The following is a 17,458-nucleotide window of genomic DNA, read 5'->3' as shown; positions in this document are numbered from 1 at the left end:
CACAGACAAAACTAAACTGAGCAAGCAATAGTCACAATAGTTCATTTACATTTCCGATCATAGAGGCTGCTTCCTGAAAATGTGAATGTATCTTTTTGATGACATGCGAGGTGGGAACAAAACAAAACAAAAACATTACAGCAAAAAATGCATGCCACTCAACCCTCTGAGGATGAGGTGATTTTATTGCAACATGCATTTCCCACAGACAACTTCCTTAAATAGTATATTCTGGAATAATCTTTCATGGGTTGATAGGTGATGACTGTCCCAAGATGGAAGCCTGTCCTTAACGTCCACAAGAATCGTACTTGCACAACGACAACTACATTCAAACGATGTCTGTAATGTGGTATTTTTGGATAAACGTCGGAGGCAGTGCCAGATAAACAGAACTGATCTGTTTATCTGGCACAGACAAACCCTTCAGACTCAAACAAAAGTAAATGAATCCTCAAGGGACTGATAAATTTCCAACTTGCAATGATGTCCTGTCTCTTAAACTTTACCTGATGTGCAATTGGTCCCCTCCCAGGTGTCTGGACAGTCACAACTGTAGTAGGGTGAAGTGTTGTGGTCGTTACTGCAGGTCCCTCCGTTTTCGCACACCCCTTGGTTAAATTCGCAGTATTCTGTAAGAAATACAGTGCAATACACGCAAAAAGGCATAAAACCAGGATGTCTTAAAAAGAATAGGGCTTAACAGCACCCAGCTGCCCATGCACCTTCAACTGATTCAGCTGCAGCGCATAATAAAACTAGAAATGTCGCTATGGCGACTGGTACGCCTCCGCCATAATGCATGATTCTCATAATAGGTCTATAGTACATATGGACAACGTGTGATTACATTTTCACAAAATTGGCAAAATATCAAAATGACAAGTTTGTCACAAATGTGTAGAATGTTCACCTTTCTTGACCTAGGTTTAATTGGATGAGTAGGAGAGCATGTATTTGGGGATTTAAGGACTTCAACTTGACTTTGACCCGTTCATAAGTTCATGCATTGTGTACTTTTCAAGGTATGGTATAGAGAAAAAGTGCAATTTCTGTATTGAATAGTAAATTGTTACCATTTTCATCTGGCCTTTGACCCTAAAATTCATAAGATAATCACTGTAAGGCAGAACATGCATAAATATGTAGTAAGTTTCAAGATAACTTGAGCCACTTCGTGGCGGAGGCATAAAAATTGAACTAGAGAAAGACACAAACATTAATTGAGTGCCAATGCTGAATAATTAAAGGAGTGTTCAACACATCATGAGTGGGCGCATACAAGTGTAGTAGGAGGGCTGAATTTTCGTTTGTAGATAGGCTTTTCAGCTCTTCCACATGGGGACAACATTTAAGAGATTTTGCAACTGATTGACAAATTGCCCCACATTGACGTAATTAAGCACTGAATTGATCAGTGTTTTTTGGTAGTAGCCATGATGATAAAAAATCATGGGCGTAGATGCATAAACTTCTCTATGAACTTACTTATATAAGCAGAAGCTTTGTTAGTGACCCAAAAAGGACAAAGTGAGTGAATTTTCTCCTTGCAGTTTGTGTTTTACGAATATGTTGGTGTCATTGCAGTGTTTGCTTTTGTTTGATTTATTCTTCCAATGGAGAGGTACCTCAGTCTCATTACATATACTGCATAAGTCCCACATCATATGAACCCATTACACTTATCGTTGCTGGGGTGACAAGACCTTGTATCTGCAATTTTGGTGAAAATGACTTTTTTGGATGAATAGTCAAATAATGGATTAAGTGATGTCCTGTCCAAATCCCAACTGTCTTACTCCAAAAATGAAGCCACCACAGCATGTCAAAGGAAAGGCTATCCCATTTGCTATAGTGCTTTGGCCTCCATGTTTTTTGGCTCTCCAGAACATTTGACATTTTGTAGATACGAGGTCTTGTTGCCCCAGCGACATTATGCAAATATCTGCTGATTTCAGACTAAATGCACAGGTAACTGATCAAAATAACTGAACAGTATTTTTGATTGACCCCAGCAGAAATCAATAGATTATATATCAAGAACATTCTCTTCACACAGAGCACTCAGCATTCTATAATGAGAATGTTCTATAATAAAGGAATGGTATTTTTTGCAAGTAATGGTAAAACAAGTAATGATAATAAACAGCTTCATCACCATCATCTTCATGATCATCACAACTTACAATGTCTCTGATCCATGGAAAATAAATACATGTATTCCTCTTGCTGCTAGGTGCTTCATTAAAGGGAACCCAAATCCAAAGAGCAATGGGGATTGAGCGAAAGCAGCAACTTTAGTAGAACACGTCAGTGAAAGTTGGAGGAAAATCTGACAATCGATGCAAAAGTTATGAATTTAAAAAGTTTTGGTGTTGAAAGCGGTGGATGAGAAGACTACTAGAAGTTATGATGCATGTGAGTGGACAACAAAATAAAAAAATATAAAGAAAATACAAAGAAAAATTCACTTCTAATTCACTAGCAATTGACTAGCCGCTTTCAGAAAGCAGGGGGAACAATAGCTACCCATAACATACATATGAAGTTGATGGAATTTGCAATTTTCATAAAAAATGAATATTTGTGGTGTTTTCTTTATATTGTCGTCCACTCATACGTCATAACCTCAAGTAGTCACCTCATCCTGCGATTCCAACACCAAATCTTTAAAAATTCATAACTCTTGCATCAATTGTCCGATTTTCCTCAAATTCCCACTCATTTGTTCTACTATTAAATGTTGCTGCTTTCACTCAATCCACATTTCTCTTTGGGTTTGAGTTCCCTTTAACAGTGCAATGGCCTTTGTGACAGTTAATAATGACAAGAATTTTGAAAGGGTATGACCACTCTCGTAGCAGTAGGGTCTCATTATCCCACCTTCAGTGCAGTTCGTGCCGTACCAGCCGTTCACACACGTACAAATTCCTTCACTACACGTTCCCTCATTCTGGCAATTAACACTATCGCAGGGATCTGTCGAAGACGGAGAAAGGAACCAAAAACAGAGCAATGTTAAATCAGGACTGCTTCTCATTAAAAAAAAGAGCAAATAAAATTGGATTGAAACTTCACATTCTTCAAGCAAAATTATGGCTTATCTATGATTAAAGCAAGGGGGCAGGCTGGGAAACAGGAAAGGATAGGTCGGGGATGGAATATAAACTTTGTCAAGGTTCTTCTTACTTCTACAAGGCTGCTTCATCTACACTGTATATGATTTTGCATACAGTAATCTTTTCACAAATTCATGTTTATGGTGCTTGTTTGCATCTGCCTGTACCTTTGTAGTACTGTGCCATATTTCCTTTTTCATTAAATGTTTACAAAGAAAAAAAATATAATAATAGTACCAGTAGTGGAAGTACAATGTAAAAGTAGTATTTAATGATAGTAACAATGATGGTAACAATTATAACATTACTAACAATAATACCTGGTAATAGTAATGCACTGCTTGTAATGCATATTATATGAATATCTCTATGTATGGTGAATACATCTTGCAATGCATATCAAGTAACAAAAAACTCAAATGGCCTGAAATCTCTTTATTTTTTTTTATTTTGGTTAAATTACAGCCATATCATGGATGTTACAGCCTGTCTGATTATGTACAAATTTATTTCAAAAATATGTATATACTTTTTCAGGTTTTTCTTCAAGATATTTTCAGATAGGGCTTCATTAAAGTGGCAGTTAAAAAGCAGTTTCAGTGAATGCAAAGACACTTGTCAGACACTCAAGAGAAAATTTAAGGAAAATCCAAACAGATGATCTGTTTGGAAGTTATACCATCTCAAAAATATCAGTTTAATTCAATGTGCTGCCCTCTTTCGATAGAAAACTCTACAATCCGTAACGGGAGCAGCTCATAATAATCAGACGAATGAGCTTGAATGAGCTTGTCAAACAAAAGTGATATTACAATGCCTTATCTACATTTGCACATATACTACTATCAAAGGTAGTAATGTACCTCTTAAATTTTTCATTGGTTTGTGACAAGAAATGACTTAAAAAATCATATGTTTGATATTAAAGTAGAGTGTTATTGACCAACTGCAACCTATACCTCGAAAACTAAACAGTTTATAATTTCTTTGTGTGTCCATTTCTCCCTCCCTCCCCCCCCCCCAAAAAAAAATATATATAGATATATATTCACCGAGTTTACAGGCTTCTGTGCTATTTCTGATTTCATACAAAGTCACAAAATATCAGGATGAACTTTCCCCTTTTTAACATTATTCCCTAACTTTCTTCTTTAAAGTCATGAGTCAAAGTGATGAACCATCCACTGTTTTGTTTGTCTGATTTCCCTAATAAAACTGACTGCCGCCAACTCCAACGTGGCGTTGAATCGCACTTTGAGACTTGGTCTACCCATCTCATTCCTCACAATTTGTCAGTCACGGTGAGAGTGAGCTGAACGACAATATTGTTTTTCCGACACACAATTAGCCGGAGGACTTGGAACTTGTACCCTCTGAGAATGGCCAGTGCGTACATAATGCCCCAGAGTGGTTTCGCTTATAGAAGGCTATGTATTGCTCAACAGAAACTAAAGAATATTGAGTACCCTAGTTTTCATCAATATAGATCTTTCACGTTTGCGCGTAAATAGCTCTGAAAAAAAAAAAGAACGAAGAATGACAGAGAAGTTTATTTGTCATCCCAGTTTCGGTTTTGATCTCATTGTCAAAAATTTAGTACATAACCAAATGCTTCAAATTAAAATTGAGTTTCTCTATCTGTGAAAACACATACAGACTACATATACTCTCACAGTTTGATAGACTGATGAAGTTATGTTTGAGTCGAGAATTTTCTGGTATGATGTTAAAAATATCAGGCCAGAAAAATTAAGATACAATGTTCTTCTTCACCTTCAACAAACATGTACATAAATCTACACATAAACGGTAGAAATTAATGTTAAAACCGATGAATCTTTTAAACTCAAAGGTAAGCATAATTTAACTCTTGTAGCAAAAAGAGGATTAGGTTGACATAGAAATTTGAAGGTACATGTACACATACATTGCAGAAGAAAAGTATGCATGGCTGCATTGTTTCTTTTGAAAGCACATTCTAAGCAAATTCTATATTAAAAAAAAAATCAAATACTTCTGGAGGCACGCAAAGTTGGTTCACATCCTGTATGAACCGCAAACTTGATAATAACACATCCACACATACACACACTCACACACATACACAGAGAACACTTCACAGCAATTTCATAACATAAAAAGGAAACAAAATTAAATTGAGATTAAAAAGGGTGAATTTCATCAAGAATCCTAATTTACCTCTGTCACATTGTACAAAGGATACATCACAAGAAACATTTCAGCGAAAAACAAGGAATCTTTACATGCATTAGCCAACAAAACTCAATGTCTTGACAAGCATGCCATGGAAACTCTGTGATTCCAATGAAGAAATACAGGCACTATAAACATCACATTTGATTGACATTTGTGTTGCATCATGCATATACCTTGAAAATGCCATACCTGTAGTTCACTTGCAAATGAACAAAGACACTTACATTGCATACTTGTATGACAAAAGCAATCTGCATTATAAAACTCCACAAACACATATACTTTCAATTCATTGTAAGAAATTTCAATGAGCAGCATGTAAGAAAGTATTTTTCTTTTTAATCTCTCAGCATTATGGCTTCATGAAGGATGATTAATTTTTCTTTTCTTGTTTTATGCAAGAGCTTCACGATTGCAAGTATCTTCCGAGCAAAGCAAACATGAATTGGCACAGCATTGCTTGAAGTTATTAGTAGTAGTACACCTTTTTACTTGGAAGTGAAATGCATGTATTTCCAAGTCAATTCCATTTCCAAGTTCATTTGCATGTTATACCACTTTAGTTGCATAGCTTTGCAAAGCTCCTCTGCACACACCATCATCTGGTAATATCTGGCTAGCAAGAAAACAACGCTTTGCATGTCGTCATCCGTGCATCTTGGATTTTAACTCGGGCAGAGAATGTAAAATGTGGTGGGAATGAACTCCTTCAATGCAACCTCAAATTACCCTCCAAACACACACACACGCACACACACACACACCCTCACATACATACATACATACATATATACATACATACATATATACATACATACATATATACATACATACATGTACATTGTACATACATAAATACATACAAAAAAGAGGAGGGAAATATCGCTTACTACAGTAACTGTAGAAACTGTTAAAAGTTGCCAATTGCTTTATAGTAATTTTTTCTTTGAAAACAAAGAAGCCAGAGGCTAAGCTCTGTGCATCATAACTTTTATGCAATTAAAAAAAGAAGAAATAATTGTACATTGTTGCTTTCAGTCAGTATCAAAGCGCTTATGCTTAAATAATAAGAACTATAAGTAAGCCTATGCTTCCAGATGCTGCATAGTAAACGCATTTAGTATTAGTAAAGCAGTTAACGTTCAGCAAGAACAGATTTCTATATACTGGAAGCAACACTGTCACAATTGATCTTTACAAATTGTCACTCTAAGAGGGTCACAGAAAATAATTTTTTTTTTAATGCACATGACGTGATTGAGTGTAGAAAGTGAGACTTTCAAAACTTTGCGGAAGTGGCAACTCATAAAATGAACTTGCAAACATGAGCTAAGTGTTTGAAGGTTAGCACATTGAGATAAAGTGATCTGTCTAGTTCGTTGTACATCAAAATATCACTATTTTACTTATAAAGAGTACTGTAAAAGTGGATATTTTCATGCATTTCGCGCAACCAGATACAAGCGCGAAAATGAAAACATGCATATATTTTTGCTTGCCATGTGTTCCAGTAGTAGACGTCTTGATTTCGCGGAATTAAAAACACACGAAACTCTTCTTACCCGGCCGAGTGCAAAAAAGTCAGTCGTGTGAAAATATCCACTTTTACAGTAGTAGTGGCAAAGGGTGGTCATAATCTCTTGCAAAGCAGTCCCACTTTGTACCAGCTGCAGTCCACTCAATGTAATTGGCATCAACAACAGCAAGACAACATTTGCTTTAGCCCAGCTTTTGACTACCAATACTCCAATCATACGCAGTGGCAATGTTCCTTGACTACCCATGTGTTCTTTTGAACACCTTTGGCAAATTCAAACAATAGTAACAGATGAATCAATGGAATTTGTGAACAAAATATCAAAAATCTGGTCCTTCTTAATAGAACAGCCGTGCCCTGTTTACTTCTAGAATCTTTTTTTGAAGGGTTAATAAAAATAGGATGACATTTTTTATTTGGCACTTGAAGATTTGTATCACAGCATGTTTGATGTTCAATTGTTTATTAGGTTGGAAGCAAAGGGGCATTGAGTTAACTGGTCTCATCTGGAGATGACAAGAATTTGCTTTTATAAAGTCTATATACATTGACAGAAATCTTACCATTTTTATTTCTTTAAAAAGTTAGTGACCTCCCCTTGATGAACCCCATGCCCTCATAGCTTTCATGTTAACCCCTAGTGCAGGTTGTACACCACTTTATCACTGCAAATTATCAGGGTTTATCGCTAGGACTGAATGTATGTATTCCTTCAAATTCTGCGGTTTAATCATTTAGTGGGGCTCTCCTCCAAAATAACTAATTTTAAAGATAGGGTGTCATGTGGATGCATGTCATACTTTGGCAGTTTCAAACTACCAGCTGCTCACAAAAGTCTGAAACTTTGAAGATTACAAACGTCATGTGAATAGAACTATAGAGTATTATCTAGGGTGATGGACAAAAATCAACTCACAATTGATTGATGACCTTGGACTATTTACAAATCAAATTAAATGATGAAAAAAAATGTGAGGGGATTAAATGGGGTGGGTACAGGGAGGGGAGGGGTCTTGTAGTGTGGGGATGGAATAAAGCATTTTGTTAACCTTTTTTTTTCTCGCCATGTCAAAATGTCATTGACTTCGTGTACAAACAGCTTACCAAATAGTAATGGTAAAATTAATCAAGGCACCTACCCACCACAGGAACCGTCTCGGTAGCAATTTCTGTCACCATGTCTGTTACAATTTCCGTCACGCTGTGTGACGGGGGGTCTGTCACAACTACGGTAGGGGTAGACATAGTCTCTTGGGGGTCAGAAGCTACTGCACCATGCAATGGGGAAAAAATTAAATCATGCTCAAGTTTGCAAGCAACAAGCATTATTTTTTTGATTTGTTATGTAAACAGCACATGAAATCATTCAAGCTACAATGAATTAGATGGAAAGCAAATTCAAAGCACAATGAAAAATTAGACAGCTTATATCTCTAAGTAAAGGGTATATGAATGTTAGATGTGTAGCATAAAGGTGTGTGGAATTGTTATATGCATGCAAAATATGGATCTGCATTGATGCAGGAAAAAAATGTTGCATAAGATAGTGCAAGCAGTGACAGTGTTATGAGGGACATTTATGACAGCACAAAGTCGACTTCATCATCAATCATCAACAGAAACATTTACTGTACAGAGACATATATGTATATTTGAAGAAAAACAAAGTAATTAATCAATTGATTAATTAATTAATTACTACAAAATGTGATGGCAGCAAATAGGCTTCACACTGTCCACGTCATCAGAGCTGGCACATATTTTTAGTCTGAAGCTTTCAACTATTTGCTCAAGGAGGCAGCTTCTAGTTTCATTAAAATAACCTCAAAAATGTCAGCAAACACATATCAGTCAAAAGTCACACCTTTTCTTTACCCACAATGCACCACCTCTCATGGCAGAGCATGTATGTACGCAAAAACAAAACAAAACAAAACAAAATAAAACAAAACAAAACAATTATACACAAACAAGCTTGACAACACAGTAAGAGGGAAACAGACATCCAATCATTTAACACGTGTTGTTGAAGCGAACCCATAGCAAACTAAATCAAAAATAAGAAAAATGTACTCAGGTGGAGCCATATTGCTTCAAACATGTATCCACCATAGCCAAGTTTGAATTCATATTTTGATTTGATTCCATCATATCACATTCATACACAGGAACACATAATGCCACATTATGTCATAACTTCAGCATTCAACAAATCAAAGAGCATTTTTTTTTTTTTTTTTTTGCTGTAACAAGAGACTTTGTTCCCAGCAGTTTGAGGAGGAAAATACAAAATGAATGTAAACACATTATATTATCATAAGCTGTATACAATATGTGTGCACAGAACTCTCCAGGTTAACAAATAAGCATATACAAACAAACAAAATACATACTGAATGCAATAAATGCAATTGTTTGTTTCGTATATCACACATGGAAGATTCATACGGGTATGTGACATGTTACTCTGTCTTACCTAAAAAGTGTATTGCATCACACAATTTCAGCCATGCAACATATTTTCCAAATCAGAAAGACTTTGCTCCTCAAGAAAAAAAGCAAAACATTCAAATTGCATTTATACACTACTAAAGTTATTTCAGTCATTTTCAAAGGAGTATATTATCCATGGATTGAGAAGACCTCATATCTCAATTGGTATATTTGAATAAAAATGAGAGTCAGTATTTTTACAATACATTATCATTACTGCAGTCCAACATGATGTTTCTCCATTGTATTTGAAGTCAAAACTGATTTTAGTTTTTTTTTCTATGTTGCAGAAATGAACAAGGTTTGTTTTTGTTTTTTGTTTTTTGTTTGCTTGCTTGTTTGTTTGTTTGTTTGTTTTTTTGCTTGTAAGAAAATTCATGGTTGCTGAGATATGAGGTCTTTTCAGCCCAGGGACAATATTATAACAAAGAGAGATTCCAGACAGGTTTCCCTCTTGCACAGAGCACGGATCCACACATACTCTAGGCCATACACACAATCCCCTTTTTTCTTGAAGTCATTTCAGGGAATATCATAGACAAGATCTTATGTCAAATCCTTCCCAAATATGAATCTTAAATTAACTCATGCATATACAGTGTATATACAGTTGTATGTATGAAATGGACTGGGCAGCTGTTGCCTGTTCCAGTAATCACAAGATATGAATATGTATGACAGCCTTGATATAGAAATTGATTTGATGCAGGATAATGATTAACTTTGTCAATGTATGTGAAAGCTTTGATGTAGTGATGAGATGTACTGCTGTTGATGTATGCTGTTACATATATATTCACATATATACATGTACATATATTTGTTGAAAAAGGAGCACATTTCTCATATTAATGCCATGTTGCCAGGCAACAACATCAATTATGAAAGTAATATGGGAAAGTGGGATCAGCAATAGACGAACAATTTTTATCTGTTCTGTGATATTTCACATCATTAATATTCTTTCTGTTTTCACCATTAAAAAAAAAAATCATCTGATAATGGAGCTTCTTTTAATACTGGAATAAAATACCCTGAAAGTTGTTTTTAAACTTTAAAATCCAAACATTATGCCATATCATCTGCATATATGTAATGGGGGTCTTTGGTATCTTTTTTTTTTTTTTGATAACATTTTACCAAAATCTCCATAGTATATATAAGATTTTCATGTGTGTATTGTTTCCTAGAAAAAAAAGTGAAGATGTTTTACCTCAGACATTTTCACCTCTGACATAAATACCTCTGACATTTTTACCTCTGACATATTCACTCATGACATTTTTACCTCTGACATTTTTTACCTCTGACAATTTTTACTTCTGAAATTTTTACCTCTGTCCTTTTTACCTCTGACATTTTTACCTCTGACACTTTTACCTCTGACATTTTTACCTCTGACATTTTTACTTCTGACTTTTTTACCTCTGACATTATTACACCAAACCATCTCATCAGCTGGTAACAAATCATTGTGTAACAAATGTTTAATGAAAAGATTGCATAATAGCAGAGAATGGGGAAAGCTATTTTACACACAAAAATCACAGCACTCTCTCATTGTGTTTTGAAAGCAAGCAGTAATTAACGTAATTTATCCTTCTTCTGGAAAAAAAAAATCATCAAAAGGTCAATGCACTTTGGCCCGTTCATCGACCATTGGGGAAGAGTGGACAATGTGCAGGAAAACATATTTAACTCTCCAAGAATTAAATTTATTATTTAAACAGAAATGGAAGCATAATGAAAAATAATGAAATAAAAATTGCTGTAGCCTGCATTGTGATTTTCACAGCCTAGTACCGTACTTCTCACACACTATGTCATCAAATACAATAATAATGACAATAACAATAATGTAATAATATATAATGACATCATTATAAACATATTCAAATTGCAGCATTGAGAACTGAAACAAATAAAGCAAAATGCTTATTCTCACTGAAGCAGCAGAAGGTCATAAGTCTCCACAGATTTTCTTTCCAACATACAAAAAATGGTGACAAAATTGACCTGTCAACAGCAGGTTAGATACACTTTGCACCTAATTCAATTCATGCATTCTATGCCTGAATATATCTTATTACAAAATTTTTCATCAGTTGCAGCATTGAAAACTGAAACAAAGGGACAACAGAATGCTCACTGTCACTTCAGCAGCAGAAGGTCATATAAGGCTCCATGGATTATTTTTTTTTAACATTTACTGACACCCATACCACTCTCAACAGACAGTAATCAAGTTAATGTATTCTCTTATATACACCATACTGTCATACTGTGACAGTGGCAATGCAAAAAAAAAAAAACAACAACAAAAAACAAAAAAACAAACAAAAGATATAGTACATAGGAGCAAGAAACAGAATAAAGATTGCATTATTACCCCCATCACTGGCGGTTTCCAATATCAAAGTCGTAAGTATCTCTGTGATATAAGAAGTGTCTGGATAAAAGAGTGGTATTATACAGTTTGGGGTGGCAAAAGGGGAAAAATTGTCTTGCACAATTTAAAGAGTAAGTGAAAAGGACAATGGGCATGCATGACTCTGTGAAAAGTGGAAAAGGGAACATTCCATTTTGGGCTTGAAATGATGCATGGAAAGGTAAGGCATGGAAAGTACGATATGCGAGGATCGTTTGTTATAAAAGAGCTGGGAGCCAGCAGTGACATCTACCAAAAAAAAACCACACAAATAAAAAACCCTGTATGAAAGTTGTCATCACCTTGGCAACAGCCAATCAGTTTTCAGGATTTCTGGCTGTTCCTTAAAATATACCATGGCATTCCATCTTTTTTTTTTTAGTAGCCCTTGTCAGTATAATTTGTTCATGCAAATAGATGGAGTCATGGCACTGCCACTGGAAAGGTATGCATGTGTCTGCATCACAGACACTTTTGGAAGCCAAAATTCACAAAGATAGTTTTTGTCACATTATAATGGTTTAAATTTAGTCCACAGTCAAAAAACAAACAAACAAAAAACAGACAACAACAACAACTAGCATGATATACATGGGAGCATCAGTAGTCCCTATTAAAGAGGAAATCCAGTCCAAATGTAAGTTAGTCTGATTAAAAAGAGTAAAATTTTACAACTTCAATGGTAAGGCTCAGCATTTGACTGAAATTGGATAAAAAAATAAGGAACTTCTGACATTTTGAAGTTTTGCATATTTCTGCAAAAACAGTTCTTGTATACAGTGGATATGAATATGCAAATGAATGAGCCAACCATGACAAATAAGTAAGCACACAATTTTCCATTGATCATGTACAAAGAAAATGAAGAAAATTCAATATTTCTGTCATTGAAGTCTAAAACACAATGTTATTCCTGGTTGAATAACTTCAGAATAGTGATCAAATACCAGGATTTAAGCCTCAGGCATAATTGCATTTGGATGAAAAATGGGAAATTTCACAATTTCATCTACAAACTATACGGCAAGTTGTGAGGGGATGACATATTCACTTTGCCATTTGCATATTCATATTGACCATTTAACAACTGTTTCCTGAAAAATTAGCAAAACTGCAAAATGTAAAAACTTCCTTATTTTTCATCCGCATTGTTACGCCCTACCGTTGAACTTGTACGATTTTACTCTTTCTTATCAGACTAACTCATATTTGGACTGGATTTCCCCTTATAAAGTTACCACTAGATGTCTTTTGGCTTGCATGACAGGTCTGATGTCACAAACACTTATGAAATTTGAAGTTCAATGATCCATGGAGTAGATTAAAATACCTTTGTGAATTGTGACCAAGAGTGTGTAGACACTCTTAAAATGTGTGTGAGTATAGGGTGTGCTACATAACATTCATCCATTCCTAACTAACAATCTATACATTCAAATCCCAGCTAACCACGTGGCTCATATAGTTCAGATGAACTCAACATCATGGTCTGCAAAAAGATGTGAACATTTCTGTGATGTTGATATTGCTTTTCCCACAGCACAACAATGCAGAAATGAATGCCAAATCCTTTGCATGTGAGCAATTATTTTCATATGGAAAAAAAAAATACAGAAAGCATTGATTCTGTGACCACACCCACAATGTGAGGTGAAAAGAAGCACAAAAGTAAAAACTGCCTACCAGGCGTCGTCATCACAGTTGTCTGTAGAGTGGTAGCCACCTCGGTAGTGTCTACTACAAAACAAGTCATGAGAGTGATAGAATTACTACAAGAACTCTATACCCATACATGTAAGCCTATTAGTGGGACTAATGGGAAAGATGTGACAACAAACATAGAGACTACTTGTAACACCATTTCATTGACAGCAGTGAACATAGAAAGGACACAGAGTCATTCATTTAATTAATTCTTTTCATATGTCAGCCTTAACTGATCTCTGCTAGAGTGAAAACTCTTGAGTTTGTATACTGATGAAATAAGCCAGTTCAGGGTTCCAGTTTGAGCATGAGCAGAAAAAGGTCATTCGTTCCAAGAGACAGGTTGGTTTTTGATTTCACTGAGATAAGCATCTGTAATGCTATGATTATTCACGGAATCCTTATAAATGGTGCCTGCCAGTACATCCACCTGACAGCAAGCCTGGTATTTGGCAAAGTTAAAAGAAAAAGTTTTTTAATGTATTCAAAACAGCAAACTGAAATAGATGCTTCCAAAAGTGTTGACTGACGAACCATTATGGTCATTTCATTTACACAGGTTCATTCTTTGTAAAGAACATGAGTTCCATAAATTGCTATGTTGGGCAAGCTGCTGCATTATGTCGCTTTGAATTGAGTGAAGTGCCTTACCAACGGAGAAAAAGGAAAGGTCATTTGCACCCATGTGCACATGAGCTATCTCCGAACTAGCTTATTATGCCGTCTGATCTTTAATGAGTAATTAGGACATATACTATAGTTGCTTATTAATGCATGCTTACTCTGAGATTTAATTTCCCACAAAATCTTGGCTGGCGTAAAAAGAGCAAAACCTGTAAAACCAGAAATATTCGCGGCATGAAATTTTTCGCAAATTGGAACTGAGGGCCCTTTTTGGGGGATGAAATTTTGTGAATTGGCACAGGCATTCAATGCATTCACAGTGCAGGCAAGATCTTTCTCATGCATTAAAACTTTGTGAATCTTGACTACCACGATATTTGTAAAATTAAAATGCATGTGAACATTTCTGGTTTTACAGTAATCATATTCATATGATGCACTTTTGAAACAGTATATTTTGATATAGATATTGTGTGTATAATCATGAAGACATATAACACCATTACTCGTCATGACATATTTTTACTGTCAATATTAACCTTCTGATGACTGTTATTTTACAGTACAACAGAAATTGCAGGCACAACAGTCACATCTGGCAAGGACAGGCTTAACGGTACAGGTGGCAAATGGGCATGGACAGGGGCATGTAAGGAGTACTGTATACACCATATATTTTAATAGCGAGTCCAAATTTTTGTGAATCAGGACTTCCCGACGTTTTCACGAGTGGTTAAATTCGCAATCATGAAGTACAGTTCTGAATGGAGAACTGTATGCGTGCACATCACATTCATTCCATGATCAGAGTCAATATTTTTGTGTGTCTTTAAATTTGCGAATTGCACCTGACTCGCCAAATTTGCAAAAATATAAACCTCACAAAAATATTTGGCGTATACAGTACTTTACAGATGCATGGAGTATGTGATTATGCAATTTAGCAGTCATTTCATGTGATTTCACACATTAATTTCATGGAAAACAGACATGGAAATGATAATTTGAATTGAATGTTTGAACTTTGTACAGCATTCGCCAGCAATAAGGTTTCAGTGCTGTATAAGGTGCATCCCGATTTTGGCAAAGACAAACAAACAAACTGACACGCAGTAGGATTTTATTCCGATGTAAACTTTCATCATTTTTGCGAATTTTGATATTAAAGAAACTTCTTTTGAATTTCTCTATGTTTCTGCATGTTGATAAATATTCTTTGTGTTTGCTTCATTTTGCCTTTTACAGATCAGCAAAGCTCTATATTGTGATTTTGAAGATTGAGTGTGTGTGCCCAAATGTTTATGTATCAAATTTGAGAATAACCTTGTGTGGGAAAAAAATGCATGCGAACATATCACTGCTATGCCAACTTACTGGTTCTCGCTATGCTTTGCATTTAAGATTTTGTTTAATCTCCTCAAAATCGATATGATAACAACAGCAATTAACAGCTGCTGACAGCAGTTATGTTGTCATCTCATTGTGGAGTGTAGCATTGTCTGTATTAACCCATAGAAGACTAATCGTGAATATACTCGGACTGGTGTCTCGGGGAAATGTGTGTTATAGCAAAATCAGCTTGTCCTCAACAGGTGAAGATTAATCTGATAATTCATTAGAGTTTCTCATTGGCATGTTGCATAGTCCCATAAATGGTTATGTGTGTTAGATAAGTTGGTTGGAAAGACTCCTGTGATTTAATTGGTTGTGGTGCTGCACAGACAATAGACTGCATCCCCAATTTACTGCTGTATTTCTGTTAAAAACAGTGCACCCTACTATCGCCAGTGAATACAGTAGTTTTTATGGTGTGTCTTGGATTCACAAAGTTTAAAATCTCCTAAATGCAAAAAAAAAAGAAAAGAAATGAAGTGCTAAACCTGTCCAAAACTTTGAGCCTCGAGTAAGAGTGTATGACTCAGTTCCATTCAGAAAGCATGATAACTGAACAGTCCATATTCAGATTCCTGCATTACATAAACTTCACCCATTCATAACCAAGTAATCTCAAATCAAAATAGAAGAAGATTATTCAACTTTTACTTTTCACTGATCCTCTACCTTGTGTCATGCTGAAATCACTTTTTTTCTCCAGATTTACAAAGTTCTCTAACTTTATTCTCAGGGCGTGTGAGATTTGTTTGATTTAATCATAACTTTCTGATCAAAATTAATTTTTCTTTGTCGTAAATTCTCTTTCATCATTCTCTTGGAATGCAATTAAAAGAAAATGAATAAGTCTTTCTTGTTGAATGGTCAACAAACATACATAAGTATTTGTCACACATGAAATCATGAATTTGAATGTTTGATTATGAAGTAAATGGTACTGATGCTGAGTTCAGATTTATCAAATAGTAAATGCAAATTCCCAAACCTACCAAAACAACTGAAAGAGTTGCCTGTATCAAACCAGATACATGCAACCCATTATTATAAGTTTCTCAGTAAATGCCAGACAGTATGCATGACAGGGTTGTATGCTGTGTGGGAAAAGGGGTGCACAAAACCATTGTAAAAACCATTGCCTACCATCTGTTGTGCCGTCTGTCTCCATCGTTACCATGGTAAAAGAGCCATCGGTAGAGATTGCGTCAAGTCCTGCTACGAGATATTTTTTTTGTGGAGGTGGTAGGTGACAGATGGGTATGCCAAAGCATTGTTTTTAACATGTTTAGCGTTCGATGTTACATTGCATCAGTTGATTTGGAAAAGTAGACAATACAACACAGACATTACATAACACAACAGCACGGCATCACCCACTGCATGATGGGTAATATCTTTATGCCATGTCAGCACGGAATCTTGAATTTGTATGAAGTCAGAACCAGCTGAATGTTGGTACGGCATTAAAGTCATCACATGCTGCTAACTGAGCACCTAGAAAAAAGGACAGTTGCCTTGACCATGTGACTTTATAGGGATGGTATAGTATGGGTTGAGGTAAGGATTCAGCTTTGAACTTTTTCCAACACACTTAGAAACCACTTCATGAAATGTTAAAGAGCATACACTCCTATTAAAAGAGGCATTCAAAGTTTATTTGATGAAAATGGGCTATGAAATGGCTGAGATATCACAAAACAAAGTAAAACAAAGAGATCTTCATAAAAGGTGGGTCCCACCTTTTATTAGGATTGCTCTGTTTTGAATATCTCAGCCATTTCAAAATCAATTTTTATCAAATAAACTTTGAATTCCTCTTTAGAATTGTATACCCTCTTTCATCATCTTTTTTTTTTTCATTATCTCAAATATCATCATCAAAAAAATGTTGGAAACCTACAGCCCCATCTCAACCGAAACTGTACTATCCCTTTAATGTCACCCATG

The 17,458-nt window shown here is 35.5% G+C and overlaps 1 long non-coding RNA gene across 1 annotated transcript; it reads right to left on the bottom strand.

Annotated features, from left to right (window-relative positions):
- Window positions 1–2,933: 2,933 nt before the first annotated feature.
- Window positions 2,934–17,280, bottom strand: LOC139726183 (uncharacterized). Its single transcript, XR_011710590.1, has 4 exons — window positions 16,655–17,280; window positions 13,478–13,531; window positions 11,756–11,815; window positions 2,934–2,979 (listed from the first exon to the last, which is right to left on the bottom strand). It is a non-coding gene; the product is annotated as an uncharacterized lncRNA (long non-coding RNA).
- Between the last annotated feature and the right edge of the window lie 178 nt (window positions 17,281–17,458).

The sequence above is a fragment of the Diadema antillarum genome, unplaced genomic scaffold (assembly GCF_040938485.1).
Source record: "Diadema antillarum isolate AM-2024a unplaced genomic scaffold, OU_Dant_1.0 seq00000080_RagTag, whole genome shotgun sequence".
Lineage (NCBI taxonomy): Eukaryota > Metazoa > Echinodermata > Echinoidea > Diadematoida > Diadematidae > Diadema > Diadema antillarum.
Note: the sequence above shows the minus strand (reverse complement) of the source record. Positions and strands in the feature narration are given on the sequence as shown.